Source organism: Ursus americanus, chromosome 24 (assembly GCF_024610735.1).
Source record: "Ursus americanus isolate L20-20 chromosome 24, mUrsAme1.1.p, whole genome shotgun sequence".
NCBI classification, from domain to species: Eukaryota; Metazoa; Chordata; class Mammalia; order Carnivora; family Ursidae; genus Ursus; species Ursus americanus.
The window spans coordinates 44,577,494-44,595,391 of NC_142150.1; the positions used below are offsets into that span (position 1 = coordinate 44,577,494).

The 17,898-nt window shown below is 55.0% G+C and overlaps 1 protein-coding gene across 7 annotated transcripts in view; it reads right to left on the reverse strand.

Moving 5' to 3' along the window:
- Positions 1-17,898, reverse strand: part of SHANK2 (SH3 and multiple ankyrin repeat domains 2) — a 503,557-nt gene that overhangs the window by 164,043 nt on the left and 321,616 nt on the right. The gene's annotated exons all lie outside the window — the stretch shown is intronic.

Below are 17,898 nucleotides of genomic sequence, written 5' to 3' on the forward strand. Positions count from 1 at the left end.
CGCTTCTGTGTTCTCTGAGGGTCTCCAGACAGACAAGTGGGCATTGACGGTTTTCTAGAAAGCCTCTGACAGTGGGAGGGAGGGGGCAGGAGGAAGGAAGCCTGGAGCCCTTGCTCCCGCAGGTGGGGTGGTGGTCCAGGAGGGGCGGAGGGTGGAGGAAGAAGAAAGCACAAAAGGAGAGCTCTCCTGTCTCAGGAAGATGCGATGGGAAGGACATGCACTTGTCCAAGGGTGGAGTCAGTCCAGGGGATTCGTGCCCTTACCTGGCTAAGGATCAGGGGTCAGGGGTCGCAGCACCGGTGAGGACTTGGAATTCCAGGGGGAAACAGCAGAGCGGGTGAGGCTGGGCCTCAGAGGAGGAGGGAACGGGGCAACCTTAGGCTTGGTCAGGCCCCTCCACCCCAGCGCCCTGCCTCCCGCCTTAGCTTCCCAGGTCTTTGGTGAACCTGCCCAGCGGGGTTCCGCTTGAAGCAGCATCCTGCCCTGCCCCCACCTGCCTGCCCCTATGTTTCCGAGTCTGCCACCGAACCTGTCACCCTCCATCCTGGTGCGTTTTTGTGTGTGGGGAGGCCTTTCCTGTTCATTCCTGCCTGTGCCTACGTCCTGCAGGAGGGCCCTGGGGCGGCTCCGAAAAGCAGGAATGACTGCCTCACGGTCCTGGAGGCCAGAAGTCCGATATCTGTTGTCATGGACCCAAATCACGGTGATGGCGGGAGCTCCCTCCAGGGACCCGAGGAGAGACTCCTGGCCTCTTTCAGCTTCTGGGGCCCGAGGTGTCCCTCTCGCCCTCGCCCCCTCCTGATCACGTGGCCACCCGTTCGCATCATCTCCCTCTGCCTCTCTCTTGTAAGGACAGCTGGGCTGACGGGCAGGCCCACCTGAATAAGCCAAGATAATCTCCCATCTCAAGATCTGTAACTTCATCATGTCTGCAAAGACGTCCCCACGGATTTTTTGCCATATGAGCTGATGCTCACGGGCTCCAGCGCGTCACTGGGGGCCGTTATTCAGACGACTGGATACACCGATCACTCAGGACAGAACCTTCCGACACTCGACACATAGTTTCTGAATGAATGCTTGGGAAGAGAGGCACAAAATCCGGTCCAAGCTCCTCCCTCCTGGTACCCATGTGCCCCTCTCCCGGCGTCTTTACCCATCACCCCCGAAATGTGGGAAGCAGCTCCCAGAACCTGAAGCCACATGGCGTCAAAGACCCATGTCCTGGTTTTCTGAGAGGCCGGACTCATCATGTCATGCGGTCCCCTACCGGGGAGGTGCAGGCCGTGCAGAGAAGGTGGGGGCAGGAGACAGGCATGCCCGACCCCCAGGGCCCCTGCATGGTCCTTCCAGAAGGAGGCCCAGTGCCTCTCTGTCTTGGAGTTTCCATCAAGAGCGAGCAGCTCTAAACGCATGGATGGGAAGAGGGTGGCAAGAGGTAAGGCATGGGTGATTTCATGAGTGCTGACAGTGCGTGTGGCAAGTTGGAGGTAAGGGCCCCAACCCTTCCTCAGTACGCAACTCACACCTCTGTCCTCGATCCTAGCCATGCCCTGAAGGGGTGCTGCCACGGGACCCCTGCCTTCCCACACAAGAGACCCAGACACTTGGCAAAAGAAGTGATTCATGCACGGAAAGAGGCCACACTTCTGAAACACGGGGCGAGAAAAGCTCCCAACCGCGCACAGGATCCCGGCTGCGCAAGCCCTCTGCCAACCTTTGGAGCTCACTTCCCCTGCCTCCCGGCCCCGTTCCAGAACAGAGCTCTGCCTACCCCAGCTCCTCCCCTTTGCGCGTCCCCGAGCCCTTGCTCATCCCTCCTCCATGGGCCAACTGCAGGCCAGGAACCTGGGAACACGACGGCACCATCTGCCATGCCAGGCTTCCAGCCACCATGCCAGCCTCCACCTTGACCTTGACTCACAGAGTCGGGCTGGAATCAGCATGTGCCCCGAGGAGCAGAGACCCCGTGTGCTGGCTGGCAGCCACCCGGGGGTGCATCCAGGGGTCCTGGAGCGGCTGGGACCACCTCCCAAGGCGGCAAGGGCAGGCAGCAGGTTTCTCTAAGATCACCTCCCTGAAGCCCCTGACAGGCTGTGCTCGTGCCTGTCTCCTGGGGGCCGACAGGGGCGCCTGGCATTGCCTTCTGTCCCTGCCCTGTGCCACTGCACCCAGCTGCCCGTGGCCTGCTCCTCAGACCACACAGACCTTTAGGAAAAGATGGGTTATTTTCTTTTTAAAAAAATTGAGATGTGATTGGCATAACATAAAATTAACCACTTTCAATCGAACACTTCAGGAACGTTTAGTGCTTTCATAGCCTTGTGCCACCACCACCTTTATGTAGTTCCAGAACATTCTTAACACCCCAGGAGGAGAACCCCCACCTGTCAAACAAGCACTCCCCAGTGGGATTATTCTCGAAGATGCAAAGGAAGAAGAGGTCCTCACTGAGCATAACATATAAAACGTGGTCATAATACGCCTCTACGTTAGTAAAGTCCCTTGAATCCCAGTCAGATGGAGACTGAGAGCACCCGGCCCGGGTTCAAATCTCAACCCTCCCCTTTCTGTGCAGTTTCCTCCTCTGTGAAGTGGAGGGCACGAACACATCCCTGCTTGTGGGCCTGGGACACAGAACAGGTGCTGAGAAGAGCGTGCAAAATGAGTCACTGAGCACGAGGACGTGCCAGGTCTGTTTCCCCATCTGGGAATGGAGACAACAGTCACCTCCCAGGAAGTGTGAGGTCCAGAAGCAAGAACAACTGGAAAGTGCGCTGCATGCAGTAGGTGCTCAATATGTTGGCCCTGCGCTGGGGGGAGGGGCTCAAGCAGAGGCTGCCCAGGTGCCCCAGGGTCCAGTCAGGGGAGGGAGGACTTGAGAGGTGGCCAACATCAACCCCTGTGATGTAGAACCCAGGGCCGAGAACAGGGAGGAAGGAGAGAGCCGCTCCTATGGGCCTACTGTGTGCAGGGCCCCAATGGGTGCTTCCTGTGCAGTGACCATGTATCCCCATCAGGCGTGGATGAGGAGCCTGAGGTCAAGGCGGGGAGGTTGCCTGCCCACATCTCACAGCCGGAACAGCCACCGTGCTCTCGAGTTCACAGCTGGGACTGGCTCACGGTGTGACACAGGGGAGGCTGGACAAGCCCCCCAGGTGGGCCTCCCAACCTCTCGCCCGGGGCTCCCCAGCCAGCCTGGCTCTTGCCATGGGATTCGGCTGGGGTGGGGGCTGGGCTGTATGTACAGGGGCAGATACTCTGCTCCCGTGAGCTGCTGTCTTTCCGAGCGCTCCTATGCTGGCGCCCTGGTAAGCCTGGGGGGCCTGGGGGGACCCTGTGGAGGACAGCATAGGACAGGGGCTGGGGCAGGGGTGAATGCAGAAACAGAGTGTGCCAGCGGAAGCAGCCCACATGGGCAAGGGCATGGGATGTGGTCACAGTGACAGGCAGGACAGAGGGGCCTGGAACCGGAAGGTGGGGGTGAGGGGAGGCTCGTGCAGCACACATAAAGGCCTGAACCGTTCTGTGTCCAGGGTAGGTTGTGAGCACGAGAAATTCATATTTCAGAAATGCCACTCGGGTGGGTGGACTGGGAGGGGAGGAAGCTGCTGGCAGGCGGGAGATGAGTCAGAGGGCTGAGCCCAGTCCAGGTGAGAAATATGGGGAGCATCCGAATATGGCCCTGGTGGCAGCGACGGGGCAGGTGTAACCAAGAGGAAGGGTGCAGGGAACTGATGGCATGTGGGGCTGACTGGCTGCTGGGAGAGGCTGGTGGCTGGCATCGAACAGCTGGCTGTGTCTGTTTTGGAAATGCCTATGATCCACATGAGGAGGCCAGAGCGCTGACCTGCCTCACTCCTCCCTCCCTCCCTCCTTTCTTTCCTTCCATCATCCATCCATCCATCCATCCGCCATCCATCCATCCATCCATCTGTCATCCATCCATCCATCCATCATCCATCCATCTGTCATCCATCCATTCATCTGTCATCCATCCATCCCTCATCCATCCAACCATCCATCCATCATCCATCCATCCGTCCGTCATCCATCCATCATCCATCCATCATCCGTCCATCCATCCATCCATGTCATCCATCCATCCATCCGTCATCCATCCATCCATCTGTCATCCATCCATTCATCTGTCATCCATCCATCCCTCATCCATCCAACCATCCATCCATCATCCATCCATCTGTCATCCATCCATCCGTCATCCATCCATCCATCCATCCGTCATCCATCCATCCATCACCCATCCATCCATCATCCATCCATCCATCCACCATCCATCCATCCACCATCCATCCATCTATCCATCCATCTATCCATCCATCATCCATCCATCCGTCATCCATCCAACCATCCATCCATCATCCATCCATCTGTCATCCATCCATCCATCCATCCATCCATCCGTCATCCATCCATCCAACCATCCATGTATCCATCCGTCATCCATCCATCCATCACCCATCCATCCATCATCCATCCATCCGTCATCCATCCATCCATCCACCATCCATCCACCATCCATCCATCCATCCATCTATCCATCCATCTATCCATCCATCATCCATCCATCCCTCATCTATCCAACCATCCATCCAACCATCCATCCATCATCCATCCATCCATCATCCATCCATCCATCCATCCATCTGTCATCCATCCAACCATCCATCTATCCATCCATCCATCCATTCCCTCACCCACGACTCCCCCAACCCTGTGTTCTCTGAGGCTTAAGCACTTCCCAGGCCCCATGCCAGGTGCCAGGGAAGAGGAGTCAAGTCAGAGTCAGCTCTGCTCTACCCTGGAGGAGACAGACGTTGGAAGTAAGGGGTGGAGGGAGCAAAGACACAGCCACCTCCCAGCCCCGTCCCCGTTGCACCAGGTAACACTGAGTTGGGGGATCTGCTCACTTCTCCCTCTGACTTCTCCCAAGTCAGGCACCAGAGGCCCTCCTGCCTAATGCAGGAGGAGGGCTCAGAAGACCAGGTCTTTGGCCAGAGGTGGGGAATCAGCATGAGCATCTCCTGAAAGCCTCCTGACTGCCAGGGCCAGCCTTGGGAACACCTCCAGAACTGGCCTCCCCATTTGCTCCTGGACTAGCCCTCCCTTGGCATGGCACCCAGCTGGCAGCCTGTGCCTGAACTTTGAATTTCAGGGCCCACAGTTCAGTTGAAAGTATGTTCATTCACAGGTGGCCATGGGCTGGTGCTTTTGGCGGATTCAAGCAGAATGTATAGAATTCTGTATCCAGAGTAGACCTTCGGGATGATATAGCCATTTTACAGGTGGGGAAACTGAGGCTTGTGCAGGCAGCAACCGTAAGAAGTGGGACTGGGTCCCTGGCATTGAATTCACAGGCTCAGGCTTCATCAGGCTCAAAGCTGGTCCCTAGGACTTCAGATTAGTACACCTAATTACATATTTGAGGACTGGCCATGCAGACTGAGCCAGGGCTGCGGGGTTGGAGGAGGTCGGAGGCAGGAGACATGGATCTTGGCTCGAGGGCTGGGCTGGCTCGGGTCATCTCTTCCTGGCTCTGCATTCAGTGGCTCATGCTGGCAGCCTGAACTCAGACGTGGTGGGAGTATTCACACTGTGGACACTGCCAAAGGCTACACACCAGGGTGGAGAGAAGCAGGGGTTCGAGAGAGGCCAGACACAGTGTGGGGCGTGTGGGGGCTGAGATTGCTTTTGGCAGCTAGCATCATGGAAAACTTCACGGAGCCCTGTAAACCCCGTCCTTTGGCTGCTGAGTGGCTTGGGCATTTGGGGAGACAGCCGATCCATGTGGGGTTCTGGTAGGGAATGAGGCAGTCCTGGGGGGGCGCAGGGGCTCGGCTGGGCCCAACCTGGAGGTGTGCCTGGGATGCCAGCCCCCTCCTGCCCCTCCTCTCCTACTTCACCACCATCCCCACCCATCCGCCTGCGCTCCCCCCAACCCACACACCCACTCGCCACCTGGAAATGTACTAAATGTGGTCTGAGGGTGCTCTGAGCCAGGAGCCTCCCTGTGGTAGGGGACTTTGCTCCCAGCCTCTAAGGAGGGGACACTGGATCCAGAAAAAAGGTGCCGGGGCCTCCTGCCTAGTCCCACCAAAAAGGGTGAAATGAGAGTGAGTGCCCTCTGAACCTCGACTTCTGCCTGAGAGCCAGGGGGCTCTGGGGTGCCTCCACTGGCGAGGCTCAGCAGCTCCAGGAAAGAGCCCCTTCCTCCACTCAGAGGATCAAGGGCTCCCCACGCAGGGGATTCTGAGCTAGGTCCCCAGGAGACTCCTCCCGTTTGTGAAACTCCCTGTGCTTTGACTGGGTTGAAGCCTATTTCCAGCCAGAGGAATGTGCCCTAACCCCAACCTGGGAACACTAGCAAGGTCCAACCCTCCCCCCCCCCCCAAGCTTGTTAATCGCTTTACAACATGGAAGTGCTGGGGGACAATGGCTGTGGTAAAGCCAGGCTACACTTAATGTCTAATCACCGAGTCCTGGAGAAGGAGGAGCCCTCCCTTGGCCCAGCCAAGCCAACCGCCCCCGTGTCCTGAGGGCTCAGAACCAGAGTATACGCACGACATACACACAAAGTGCCAGGAGTCTGCAAAGTCATCTATTAAATCCTAATCTCAAAGCTCCATGATGGAGGCTGAACTTGATCTTGATTTTCAGACGACACCGGAGCAGAGTGAATGATCCTGTCTGTACATGCTCCCCCCCGCTCCCTGCCGCCCCTGCCCATCATCACCATTCAGCATCTTCCACTTTTTCCACCCAGCCTGGCCCAAGCATGTCTAGGACCCGTTCCTCTCGTCCCTGCTTCCCCACCTGGGCACCTGTGCTTGCTCGCCACAAAACAAAAGCACCCCAACCCCTCGAGTTTCAATCTGGATCCTACTACTTGTCTCATGATTTGAACGAGAGCCTGCATCTGTCTGTTTCTGAGTTCCTGGGGTAAGGGGGGGCAAGGAACATGACTCTCGGCTTCTCTTGTATTGGTGTTTGACCTCAAGGAATATGCAGTTGGCTGGGACTCTGCTGTGAGAGCAGCTCTTTACAGAGAACTGCCCGTTCATGGCTCCCTGCTTATTCCCAAAGGTATAGAAACCACTTCTCTCAGCTTTAGAAGCTTACCCATCATTGAAAGGAAAGGCTCTGGGAAAATAACATGTGATTGTCAAAATAATAATGTACATAGACAGGTTGAAAGTTGAGTGAATCTCCCAGAATACAGAGCAAAAAGGTAAAGGGACAGAAAATATGAGAAAGAATAAGGGGCAGGTGCAATGAACTCAAATGGGCCGACAGGAAATCTAGAAAGATGAAACTGAGACAGGAAGTGAGGGCATTTTCAAGGGAATAATAAAAGCATATTCTTAAAGCCAAAGCTGCTTCGGTTTGAAGGAGCCCCCAGGATAGTGAACATAATGAATAAAGAAGAGACTTCTACCCAGACCCATCATCATGACATTTCAGAATATTCAAGAAAAGTGCATACAATGAAGTTCTTGCCAAGTTTTGGAGAGGAAAACAAACGCTCACCTACCCTGCAGTGGGGATCAGACAGCACCCTAACCTCTCACCAGCGACGAGCAGAAGCAGGTTGACAATGAAGTGGTGCCTTACTAGCTCAGAAGGAAAACTACTTTGACTCCAGAATTCTACAACGGAGGGCACACTTGAAAACCAGAGACCTTTCAGACACGGAAGTTGACGTTCCAGGTGCCTTTTACTGAGGTTGTTACTTCAGTATGTGTCCCCGCAGAACAAGCTGAAGAAAGAACCTTGCTTACCCAGTAGCTCCATGAAGGTAAATCTCAGAATGATAATTGTGGACTGGGAACTGGGGGATGGGGTCCAAGTGCGAGGAGGGAGCTCCGATAAGAATGAGATGGGTTCTAGTGATATGGAAGAAACAGGAAGATATTTTAGTGGCATACTGAAGAAATAATCTCTCTTGCACAAGGGAAAAAAGAAAGAAAGAAAGAAAGGTAATCAGAAACTCCAGGTAAAAATAAGAACTTCATGTGAAAATCATGATCCTAATTATAAGCTAAACTGTGGCATTACTTTGAACAGCTGATGGAGTTGAACAAAGAATCCAATGGGTTCTGGTATTAGAAAGCCCCCTTTCATGGGTCTATAAAGAGGAACGTCAGTCCTAGCCTTATACTTGGAAATGATGTAAACATTTATAGTATACATGATAATACAACGTCTTCCACTGGTTTTTAACTTTGAATCCAACTTATAGACAGAACCTAGAAGACTTTTACAGCAAAGAATTAATGATGCTTGTGTTGTTAAATCAGGAAATAAAGGGAGAGTCACAGAGTTAGGGAGGTAATCATCAGATGAACAAAGCAAAACAAGTCAAAAGATATCACCTCACAACTGAATGAGTATGAACGCCTACTGTTAAAATACACAAGAGATGATCTAACTAATGTAGCAACAGATAATCTAGCTAGAGATAATTCTAACTAGATAACTAGTTAAAAAGGCTATTGTCAAGAAGACAAGAGATAACTAGTGTTGGTAAGGGCATCAAGAAATTGGAACCCTCGTGCCCTCTTGGGGGCAAAGTAAACAGGTGCAGCCACTTTGGAAAACAGCATGGAGGATCATCAAGAAATTAAAAACAGAGGGGCGCCTGGATGGCACAGCGGTTAAGCATCTGCCTTCGGCTCAGGGCGTGATCCCGGTGTTATGGGATCGAGCCCCACGTCAGGCTCCTCTGCTGTGAGCCTGCTTCTTCCTCTCCCACTCCCCCTGCTTGTGTTCCCTCTCTCGCTGGCTGTCTCTATCTCTGTCGAATAAATAAATAAAATCTTAAAAAAAAAAAGAAATTAAAAACAGAACTACCGTAGGATCCAACGGTGCTACTTCTGGTATTTAACCAAAGATAAATGAAAACACCAACACGAAACGATTTCTGCAGCCCACGTTCAATGCAGCATTATCCACAACAGCCAAGATATGGAAATAACTTAGGTGTCCACTGATAGGGGAATGGATAAAGAAGTGGTATATATACACAATGGAATATTATTCACCCATAAAAAGAAATGAAATCTCACCATTTACAACATGAATAAACTTTGAAGGCATTATGTTAGGTGAGATAAGGCAGAGAATGACAAATCCCATATGATCTCGCTTATACGTAGAAGAAAGCAAAAAGAGATCAACAGGCAGAACGAAACTCACAGACACAGAGGAGACAGATACAGAGATGGTGGTTGCCAGGAGCAGGCGATGAGGGAGCAGACGAAACGGGCAAAGACAGTCAAAAGGTATAAACTCTCAGCCATAAGATAAATAAATCCCAAGGATGTAATGGACAGCAGCGGGACCGCGGTTAATAATCCTGTGTTGTGGGGCACCTGGGTGGCTCAGTCGTTGGGCATCTGCCTTCGGCTCAGGACGTGATCCCGGGGTTCCGGGATCGAGCCCCACATCAGGCTCCTCCGCTGGGAGCCTGCTTCTCCCTCTCCCACTCCTCCTGCCTGTGTTCCCTCTCCCGCTGCCTCTCTCTCCCTGTCAAATAAATAAAAGCTTAAAAAAATAATAATCCTGTGTTGCATATTTGAAAGTTGCTGGGATACTACCTCTGAAAAGTTCTCATCACCAGAGACAAAAATAATAAGGATGTGAGGTGACAGATGTTAACCAGACTTCTCCTGGTGATCGTTTAGCAATTTGTATAAATATCAAATCATTACGCTCTATATCCGAAACTAATATAATGTCATATGTTAATTATACCCCAATTAAAAAAAAAAGAAAAAGAGACACAAGGGGTAATCACAGAGGTAGGAAGGTAATCCTCAGAAGAATGAATCAAAACAAGTAAAGAGTGGTCCCTCTGCCGAGCAGAGTTGCGTGGACGAGGCTGGGCAGGGGTGGGAGACGCCGTTTCTTTCCCCTCCTAGCCCTGTGTGGTTGGTTAAATTGTTAACTTATTTTACTACGTAACAAATGTCGCATTTGTATCAAAATTTGTGAAAGGAGAAAAGTGTTACTGGAGGATGGATGAAGGCCGGGGGCCCTGGGCCAGTCAGGCGATGTGGACGAATTGCTGAACGCCAACCTTGGGATGCGACGGGGGGACGGGGAGAAGGGCAGGAGTCCCCAGACCCTCATGATGGATTGAACGCGGGCGGGGAGAGGAGCCAGGTCTCCCACTTGGGCACCTGGTGTGCTGTTCATCACGATGGTGACGGCAGAGGACAACAGTTTTTAGGAGAATTGGGACGCGTTCCCTGGGGCCGTGACTCGTCTAGCTGGAGACCCTGCTCCAGCTGCCCTATGCGTGCTACGGTCCCGCCGGAAGAGCCCGCGGAAGGGCTGGTGCACAGCTGTGCCGACTTCTCATGCTCGTGAGCCCAGAGATTCACCCCTCTCTTCCTTGGTCTCGAAAAAACTACAAATTGATTTGTAAAAAAATAAAAATAGAGGTTTGTAGGGAAGAAACAGTGAAATCGCCTCGTTTCCTATCCCAAAGGAGCTGCCCCAAGGGCTTTATTATTAATCACTGGGCCCAGCCATCACTTAACAGAGAGGAAAAAACAGTGTATGTTGCCTCATGAAGCCAGCCAGAGAACACACTCAGGGGTTGATGCCTTTTTTTCAAGTCTAAGGAATCATAAAAAAAACACAGAAATATAAAATAATGATGGAGGAAGAGTGGGGGGAATCAGTGCTTCTTGCCATTCAGATCTTACTACCTACACGCTGAGGCAGTTTTCTGGAACACGAAGTGAGGGTTTCAAAGGAAAGCCAGCTGCCCACACACGCTGTCCACAATTCGGCAACCCTCTGCATTTACACAGCGCGTGCCTCGAAGCTGCGGGCACTAAACGTACGTTTCCCCATTCACCCTGTCAAGAGCGCCGCCGGGGGTGGGCCCCGCGCTGCAAGGAGGATCTCCACTTTGTGGACCGGCCTGGGGGGTCCGGGACGAGGCACGGAGAGGGACAGCGACTTGCCCGAGGTCACGCAGGGTGTTAGCTGGAGAGTCAGATAAAAAACCGAGGACGCTGTGTTTTCCGGGGCTTTACAAGGCTTCGGGTAATGCACAAGTACACCTCCACATTCAGAGTCCGTCTCTGCAAAGATCCTCAGGAAACCAGCAGCGGGGTTCTGTCTGGGGAGGAGTGGGGGCCGGGAGCTAAGGACTAGAGGGGGACCTACTCTGATGCTGTGCCTGCATTTTTCATTCATGCAAATACACTTCCAATCACCAATTTAAAAACACGTACGATTGGACGATGATGTGGAACCACGAAAGCAAGCAGCTCTGGAGAGGGACCGTTCGACTGGTGAAGAGCCACGATTTGCCGCCCTTCTAATTCAGTTGGTCTCACTAAGGACGAGGAGTGACAGCCCATCCCGTTCTTAGATGCCTTCCCCGCATGGCGCTTCTGAGCTTCCAGGCGGGTCCCAAGCTGCAGGTGCCGCTCGGTTGTGGAGTAAGAAGTTCCACAAGGAATTTGCTGACAACAGAGAACGGGTCCAGTGCCCACTCACCCCCAGTGCTCCTCCCTGGAAAACCACAAAGAAGGTGGAGAGCTCTCCTCCCTCCCCACTCGCCCCATGTGCAATGCCTTGGCAGGTCCTGTCCCTTCTAAGGACACCTTACACCTGGAAGCTGTCCACCTCCTAGCCCTACCCCTCCACGGCCTGGCCAGGACGATGGCGGTGGTCTCACAACTGGTCTCCATTCTGCCTTCTGTCCGTTTTCCTCCAGCAAGGTTACCCCACGTAGAGCCCTCTAGTACCCCCACTTCAAGAGTGGAGGAAAGCCACTCGCTTTCCACAGAGAACAAGGTCCTTCGGTGGCATCATCCTTTCTACTCCCTTCCAGGCCACTGCTGTTTCTGCATGGCAGCTTCTCTTTTCACCTCAGGGCCTTTGCACATGCTGGGCTTTCCGAAGCCGACAGATTCTTCTCAACTGTCAGGATTCAAATCACAAGTCATTTTGTCACAGAGACTTCCTTTGATTTCCTATATAAAGCTGGCCTGCCCCCACCTGCCCAAGAGACTGTATGGTGGTACAGTCTCTGCGGACTTGCTCCAGAGCATTAACCACTAAGTGGGATTCTCTAGTTTATTTATTTATAAACATTGCCATTTTCACTATTTAGGTATTGATCTACACAAGGTCAGAGACTGTGCTTGTCTCGTTTACCTCCACATCTGTAGCTCCCTGAATATTCGGCTTTTGACGCGTATTGGTTAAATAGACGGATAGAAAGATAGGAGTGGATGGGTGGATGGAAAGATGGATAGGTAAATATGGATGGGTGGATGGGTGGATGGATGGACGGTTGGATGGACAGGTGGGTGGATGGATGGATGGATGGATGGATGGATGGGTGGATGGATGGACGGTTGGTTGGATGGGTGGGTGGATGGATGGGTGGATGGATGGACGGTTGGATTGACAGGTGGGTGGATGGATGGATGGGTGGGTGGATGGATGGACGGTTGGATGGACGGGTGGGTGGATGGATGGGTGGATGGATGGTTGGATGGACAGGTGGGTGGATGGATGGATGGACGGTTGGATGGACAGGTGGGTGGATGGATGGGTGGATGGATGGATGGACGGTTGGATGGACAGGTGGGTGGATGGATGGGTGGATGGATGGATGGACGGTTGGATGGACAGGTAGGTGGATGGATGGGTGGATGGATGGATGGTTGGATGGACAGGTGGGTGGATGGATGGATGGATGGATGGGTGGGTGGGTGGATGGATGGACGGTTGAATGGACAGGTAGGTGGATGGATGGATGGGTGGATGGATGGACGGTTGGATGGACAGGTAGGTGGATGGATGGATGGGTGGATGAGTTGGTAGATGGCTGAATGGCTGGCTGATGGATGAGTGGAAGGTAATTGGACGGCTGGATGGACGGGTTGATAGATGGATGGGATGTATTCAGCCTGGAGTGAGAGCCTGAGGTCTCCCCTTCCTTTCCCAGGTAGACTTCTTTTGCACGCCCAATGTTAATGAGGGTAGAGATCTGATTTAAGACTAGTGGGAACTTGAGACCCCCATATCCTGTGTTGAGAAGTGTTTTTAAAAACAACACAGAAATATCTGTAAGGTCCTGTTTAGAAATGGCCCTAGGTTCTCGGCCTTTTGATTCTGATCATGTGCCCGTATTTCTAGACCCTTCTGTCATGTGCATGCTGGGAGGGTGGAGGGGAATCGAGGACAGACTCGGCCGGAGTAACGGGACACATTCAACAATCAACGGGGGTGTGTTTTTGTCAGACCACTCTCCAGCTGTGTCCCCTGAGCAAAGCCTTTGACACAGGAGGGGATGGGAAGGGGAGAACCGCGTCCTGACTCATTCAGAACCGTCTACACGGAGTCTTACTTCCTAGTGCGTGTTCTTTAATGACATTTGCATCTGCGATGGGGCGGCCTCAGCCGTGAGCTGCCTGCCCAGACCGTCGCCCTGCCGCCGACAGCAGGGAATCGGCCTGGGTGCTGGCACGCCACCCGGATCTCTGTGGCTCACGAGGCCATGTCTGACAGGAATTCTAAAGCGGGAGAACGAGCCACTGGCTGGTCCATACAGTAGCACGTGTGCCCCTCGGCCAGGGCCCAGCCTCACCCCAACACCCGCTCAAGAGCCACACCCGCCGGCCGCCTGGGTTGTGATGGCGGGGGGGCGCCACAAGCTCCCTTGCCCCTGCCAAGTGTGCGGTCTGGAAAAGGTCGGTTCTGGGAGGCAGTGGCTCCCCCAGGCCAACCCCTACACCCTGTGTGGAAAAGCCCAGACCCCATAACCCAGGTAATATCGTCCTTCCATCTGCCTGACACGCTGCATCAGGTGACGGTTCCGTCTCCGCCAGGTTCTCGCAATCCCAGGCCAGTTCCACGCCAGCCTCGGGCAGTAGCATCTTCACCATGGGACAGAGGGGGCTGCAGACAAGGGTCCTGTATCCCAGGCAACCGGCCCTCACACCGAGGGCAGGCTCCTTAATGGGACCTTCCTTCCTCCACGGGAGTGTTCTCCCGTGAAGTGGATAATGACACTGGCTTCCAAGGTCACTGGAAGGTCGGCAGGCGGCAACCCCGATGTAGGCAAGCGCTGCTGGCGCGTGGCAGGGAGCTCGTAAGTGGCACTGTGACTACTCACATCTCTTTCCGGGCAACGTGAGCCCACAGGGCATCTGACTCCCCCCACCCCCAGGAACGTGGGGGCCGACTCCTGGACCGAGGACAAGCCTGAGCTTTTATCACTTACTTAGAAGCCACCTGTTGACCCAGGTGTGGCTGGATGTCCCTCTTCTCTGTGGTCCCAGGCCCTGGCACCATGCCAGTGGTCAGTAACCTATAAAACCAAAGTCTTCATCTGGGCCCCAAAACACAGGGAGGCAGAGCCAGCAGGGATCTCCCAGGTCACCTGGTCCGACTTTCCAAGACATTCTGGAAAGAGAATGCCCTAACTGTTTGACTCCCTGCAATGACGGGGAGCTCATCACCTCCCGAGACAGCTCTGTTCTATCTCTGAACAGTGACGATGGCTCTGCACGCCTCCTGTGGGTCAAGATGCAATGTGTGTCTCTGGTGCATCCCAGTCCTACTGTCAGCCACGTGACATGCAACCCAGTCAGCCTGGCCCCGTGATCTTCTCTGTTCCTGGCTCAGTCAACTCAGGTCCTTTGACAGCTCCTCTGTGGGGATGCTGCCCGTTTCCAACGCTGAGAGTGTGCACGCCCACCTCCATGCACATGTATGCTCCAGGGGCGGCCTGCTGGCGGCTCTCTGCCAGCTGCCGGCCCTGGGCGGAAAGAGCTCTGCAAAAGCCACAGCCTGCGGGCGAGCCGTGGCTGTCACGGGCTCTTCCCCAGAAGCCCCACTCCCAGCTGGATGGCCTTCCACGTAACCATGGCGACAGCTCTGGGCATTCTCAGAGCCTCAGGCACCCTCCTTCTGAGAATAAAAGCAAAGCAGGACAGGCACACTGGCTGTGACCACGTGTCCGGGGTACATTTCGACAGGCAGCCTCCTGCTGCTGCAGAAACCATTCATCTGACCCAAAGAGCCGCATCAGGAGAAGCCGGGGCAGGCGTGGCTCCCTGGAAGCCACCAGACTCTAAGCATTCTCTCTCTGGCGGTGCTGGTGGCCGGGCCAGGATTGCGACTTGGGCTTTCAAGGTCAAAAAGTGGGCAATGTTAGCAAGATCTGGAAAGTCGGCCAAGCCCCTTAGGAGGGGACGACCCAGCTCCTCTGCTGACGTGGGGTTCCTGTCCTAACACCTCTTGTTTATGATAGAAAGGTGGCTGGAACAGGTCAGCATGGACGCCAGGTCCTATCAGCAATTCCACTGCTACATGAACACCCCAAAGAACTGGAAACAGCTATGCAAACCAATACCTGTGTGAGAATGTCCACAGCAGCGCCACTCGCTACAGCCAAAAGGTGGAAGCGACCCACATGTCCATCCACAGAGGAATGGGAAGTAAATATGGCTTCCACAGACAACGGAACATTCTTCTGCCATAAAAAGGCGGGACATTCTGACACCTGCTACAACATGGACGCAGCTGGAAGACACTATGCTGAGTGAGATACTCCAGTCACAAAACACACCAATACTGTGTAATTCCACTTCTCTGAGGTCCCTGGAGTCACCAGATTCAGAGGGAGAGTGGACAGTGGGCTCCGGGACCAGGGGACGGATGGGGGTCGGTGTCTCAGGGGGACAGAGGGTGGATGGTGGGCACCAGGGCTGGGGGAGGGATGGGGTCGGTGTCTCAGGGGGACAGAGGGTGGACAGTGGGCACTGGGGCCAGGGGACGGATGGGGGTCAGTGTCTCAGGGGGACAGAGGGTGGACGGTGGGCACCGGGGCCGGGGGAGGGATGGGGGTCCGTGTCTCAGGGGGACAGAGAGTGGATGGTGGGCACCGGGGCCGGGGGAGGGAGGGGGGTCAGTGTCTTAGGGGGATGGAGAGTGGACAGTGGGCACCGGGGCCGGGGGAGGGATGGGGTCGGTGTCTCAGGGGGACAGAGGGTGGACGGTGGGCACCGGGGCCGGGAGAGGGATGGGGGTCAGTGTCTCAGGGGGACAGAGAGTGGACGGTGGGCACCGGGGCCGGGGGAGGGATGGGGGTCAGTGTCTCAGGGGGACAGAGAGTGGACGGTGGGCACCGGGGCCGGGGGAGGGATGGGGGTCAGTGTCTCAGGGGGATGGAGAGTGGACGGTGGGCACCGGGGCCGGGGGAGGGATGGGGGTCGGTGTCTCAGGGTATGGAGAGTGGACGGTGGGCACCGGGGCCGGGGGACGGATGGGGTCGGTGTCTCAGGGGGATGGAGAGTGGACGGTGGGCACCGGGGCCGGGGGACGGATGGGGTCGGTGTCTCAGGGGGATGGAGAGTGGACGGTGGGCACCGGGGCCGGGGGACGGATGGGGTCGGTGTCTCACAGGACAGAGATTCAGTCTGGGAAGATGGAAAATTCTGGAGACGGATGGTGGGGACGTCCACACAACAACGTGAACGTACCTAACGCCACTGAGCTGTGCAGCAAAAACGGCTGAGATGGTCAGTCTGACGTATGTGTTTTATCACAATAAGAAGTTTAGATAGAAAGATGTACTGATCCTGCTAAAAACGGTGAACCTTGCGACGTTATTCTAAGTAAAGAAGCTACGCACGAAGGATCACGGGTTGTGTGACTCCATTTCCATGAAGCACGCAGTGAGCCGGTGGGTGCCGGGGCTGCGGGCAGGGAGAATGGGGAATGACTGCTTAACAGCGAGGAGCTCCCGTTCGGGCGGATGGAAATGTTCTGGAACCAGAGAGGGTGGTGTGTGCACAATACCGCGAGCGGCACTAACGCCAGCACTGCGTACTTGGCGATGGTAGTCAGGTGATGGGAACTGTAGCTCAGGAGAAGCCGCGAGACGAACGCAAGCAGGTAGGACCCTCCAAGACAGCCGTGTCACAAGCACGGTCTACACTGCTCACCACCGACCCGCCCGGGGCCCGGGGCTGGCAGGGCAGAGCCCAGGGCACGGTCTGGCCCTGATGGAGGAGATGGTTTGCGGGCTTCTCAGAAGGGGCCCCAGGGATGGCCGGCTGGACCTTCCCGCCCCGTCGGGTCACATGGCCTGTGTCTCCTCCTTGTTCAGCATCACATGCGAAGTCTCACTGAGGCCGCCGTCCACTAAGAACCCTCCCTCTGGGTCGGGGGACAGGTTCTCTCTCCACACCCTTCTGGCCCCCAATGCAGGGAGACTCGTGTTTGTGACGGAAACGAGGGGCAGAGAAACTGGGCACGTGGCGACAGGAAGAGCCGGAGAAGCGGAAGTGGCAGCAGGGACACGGGCCGGAAATGCAGCTCACTTCTGAGCTGCCAGTCCCCTCGCCTGGCAAGACCGCAGCCTGTGTCGGCCCGTCCCGGCGTTACAAGGAGGAGGCATCAGAGACCCAAGGACAGCTCGTGCCTGTGTAGTTTCTGCGGGGAAGCTGGAACCCCTGCCCCGTGTCGCATCACCGAAAGTACCCGGCTCTCCGCACGCACCAAACAAGCCCCCTTCCGAACAGGAGCCCGAAAGCCGATCTGCTGTGCTCAAAGGCTCTGCCCGCTCGGGGCCACGCCTTTCAAGGGGGATGAGCCTTTCTTGTACAAAGACTTCAACTCAGAGGCAGAAGGAAGAGGGACACGCATATGAGATGGAACCCGCTGTCATCTCTGACATCTGTGCTGCTCCCCCCACACAGTCCCGGTCCTCCTCCTTCTGGACCCCACAGGTGCGCTCCGGCCCGACCCCAAACCTCGGGCAGGACAGACCCCGCAGCTGGGGCAGGTTCTCTGGAAGAGGGTGGCTTCCATAACGCAGCCCATGTGCAGGGGGTC